Below are 3,317 nucleotides of genomic sequence, written 5' to 3' on the forward strand. Positions count from 1 at the left end.
CAATGCTCCTAAAAGATGTTAAAAAATTCAACTCAATCCCAAATGAAATTTCAGTGTGGTTATTTTTGGAGTTGACAGCATGATTCTAAATTTTATCTGGAAGAATAAACAGCAGAGAGAAAATATCTCGTATAAAAATGAGAAAAGGGGGATAACTTGCACCAGCAGATATTGGAACATTTTATAAAGATAGACTAATCACATGCTTTGATATGGGGTCAAAAACAGGCAGGTCAGTAGAACAGAGCAGAAAACGCAACTTCACGTGAGACCTTAGTGCCCTGGAAGAGACACTTCTAATCAAGAGGGAGAGATGTATTATTTAATAGATGATGTGGGCAACTGGCTGGCCATTTGGAAAAAAAATAAAGATGGATTCATACTTCTCTCACCAGAATAAATTCCAGATGGAATAAAATTTAAACATAAAAACCGAAACCATACAAATATTAGAAAAGTCTATGGAAGAATATTTTATAAGGATAAAGGCCCTATAAGGGGCAAATGAGACCCAGAAGCCATAATAGAAAAGATAGGCAGTTTGAGTTTTTACAGATTTTACAGTAAATACATTGCAAATAAAATTGAAAGACAAGCTTCACGTGGGAAAAAAATATGCCTGAGATAAGTTTACTATCCTTAAGACAGAAAGAGCATCTATAAATCAATGAGAAAGAAGTAAGGAACTTGAACATGCAAAAAGATGACCAATCTGTCTCATAATAAAGGAAATGAAAATCAGAATGATGAAATGTATTACCCCTCCATCTCACTGACAGTTTTCAAAGATCAAACGCTCAAACTTGGCTAAGAGGTGGGGAAAGAGGCATTTTCCTATGTCACTGGTAGAAGTATAAATTGGTTCAAGGTTTTGAAGAGAAATTTGGCAATATCAATCAATATTTTAAATGTGCGGGATACATTTCTGTGCTTTTTTGGGACTCTCACACATCTTTTACTCATGTGAGAAAAATTGTGGTGTAGTGGATGCTGTGGTGGGCCACGCAGATCTTCCTTCAGCTGCTACAAGTGTTGACAGCTGAGAGTTCACAGCTGAGTACCTGGCCCCCCCATCCCAACCACCCTAGAGGTTACATCTTGCCCGAGGTCATGCCCACTCCCTGGAGCAGCCCACATCCGGTGACCGGTTAATGGAGATGTATGAAGACCTAACCTCTGTCCCAGCTTGGAGTACCGGGTCTTTCTAGCTCCAGAACTCCCTGTGGGATTGGCTGGAGCTTTCGTTGGGTCTCCATTGCAGCCCAGCTTCTCCCTGTGCCCACACATGCTTCCTTCACTCCCTCGCAGATGTCGATGCTGAGAGCATCCCCCAAGAAACCTTCTGCAGGCAGATCTCTGTCTCCACGTCTGACTCCCAGGGAAGCTGACCTGTGACATTTGGTGCCATGAGTGACCCAAGAAGGCAGACTTTCACACGGGGTGTTGGAGCTGGCTGACCGCTGCCTGGCTGGCAGGGAGGCCGCCCCTGTTGGTGTGTGGAGCACTGAGCATCACTGAAGGTCTGTGGCAATGGAGCCCTCAGTCTCCGACAGTGAACTGCGACGGCTTGTGAGGAGAGGGAGCAGATGGTTTGGACAACGGACCAAGTGTGGACAAGAAGGGCGAAGTCGTCATTCCAAGGACAATGGAATTGAAGGGCTGTTGCTGGGGCAATAGGTGCTTTGGAGATAGATAAGGCTTTGACAGCTTGAAAGAGATTCTGATCCTTGAGGCTGGAAGGCAGGAAAAGCTGGGGGTGAGGGAGAGGATTTCCCCTCTTGAGAGTAAAGCGTCCCAGGAAAGGGGTTTCTCTGAAAGTCTGAGCTCTGTGGAGGAGCAGGACCCCAAGATGGGAGATGGGGATCTCCAGATGGATACACTCGAGAACCTTCGGGCCCCAGATGAACTCTTCTGGCCATTGCTTGAGGGCAACACAGAGGCCTCTGACCTATACCTCCCTTGCCATGTGCCCCCACCTCCCCTCCTGGCCCTCAGACCCAGAACTAGCAGTAATTCACAAGGTAACTCAGGCCGCGGGGGGCGGGGCCTGCAAGGGGGGGAAGGGACTGCACTCTGAGGGTGTACAGACAACCCGAGTTGGGAAAGAGACAATGGCGTCCCTAGGGTCGGATGGGCAACCAACAAGGGTATTTCTTACTCTACACAGTTAAAGTCGGGAATGAACGATCAGGAGTCCGAAAGCAGCCACCTCAACGAAAAGCCATGACCCCTTGACCAGTTTCTGATCCTGAGCCGGTTTTCAGACCTAGAGCCCACTGGGTGAAGAAAAGGCTGGGCCTCCAGGAGGAAGGAGCTTGTGATCCCATGGCAGGTGTACATAAGAGAGGTTTCCCCAGCCTTCCCCCAGAGGGGCTGCAGCCGTTTACTTGGGTGGAAGGGACCTTCCTTAGCCTTCTGAGGACTGTTAGACCCAGGGCATGAGTTGACATTAGTGCTCAGGGGCTAAAGCATCATCGCGTGTCTTCTGTCAGAGTGGGGACATCCAGGAGCCAGACCCAGCTTACTGTGGGTCCAGGGAGTCTCTGGTCTTACTCAGATCATTCGCCCGGTCCCCCAGTTTATCACTGGAATGTCTATACTTGGCATCCGGCAGAACACCACTGGCTCATTAGCAAGTGGGGTAAGACCCAAGTGCGAACTTTTGAAACGTCCCCCTCATCACAACCGAAAGAGCAACTAAAAACCAATATCGTGTCCAGGCACTGGGCGTGGGGAGGTGGCAGGGACTAGTGCCATTCTGGAGGATGCACAGATGGCGATCCCCATCACACTTCCATTTAACTCGTCAGTCTGGCCCCTGTGAAAGCCAGGCAGATCCTGAAGGATGAAAACGGACGATTGCCAACTTCACCAGGTCGTCGCCTCTCTTGCAGCCACTGTGCCAGGTGTGGTTTCTCGACTAGAACAGATTAATGTGGCCTCCAGGAAATGACACCCGAGCGCTGATGTGGTGAATGTGTTATTGTCCATCCATCAGACGGGGGATCAAGAACAGTTTGCATTCACCTGGAAGGAACTACAGTGTACCTTGACTGTCTTGCCTCCAGGGCTGTTAGTCTCTCTACCCTCTGTCATAATACGATCAGAAGATGCTGAACCGTCTAGACGTCCCACAGAGCATTGCATCCGGCTTTTATGTTGATGACACCATGCAAATCAGACTGGATGAACAATAAGTGGCTAATATATCGGAAGCCTTGGTACAATGTGTGCTCCAGCGGGTGGGGGGTAATCCTAGAAGATTCAGAAGCCACATTAGTGGAGTTTTGGAGTTCAGACTGGTCCTGGTCTAGAAC

Source organism: Equus asinus, chromosome 17 (assembly GCF_041296235.1).
Source record: "Equus asinus isolate D_3611 breed Donkey chromosome 17, EquAss-T2T_v2, whole genome shotgun sequence".
Taxonomy (NCBI): Eukaryota; Metazoa; Chordata; class Mammalia; order Perissodactyla; family Equidae; genus Equus; species Equus asinus.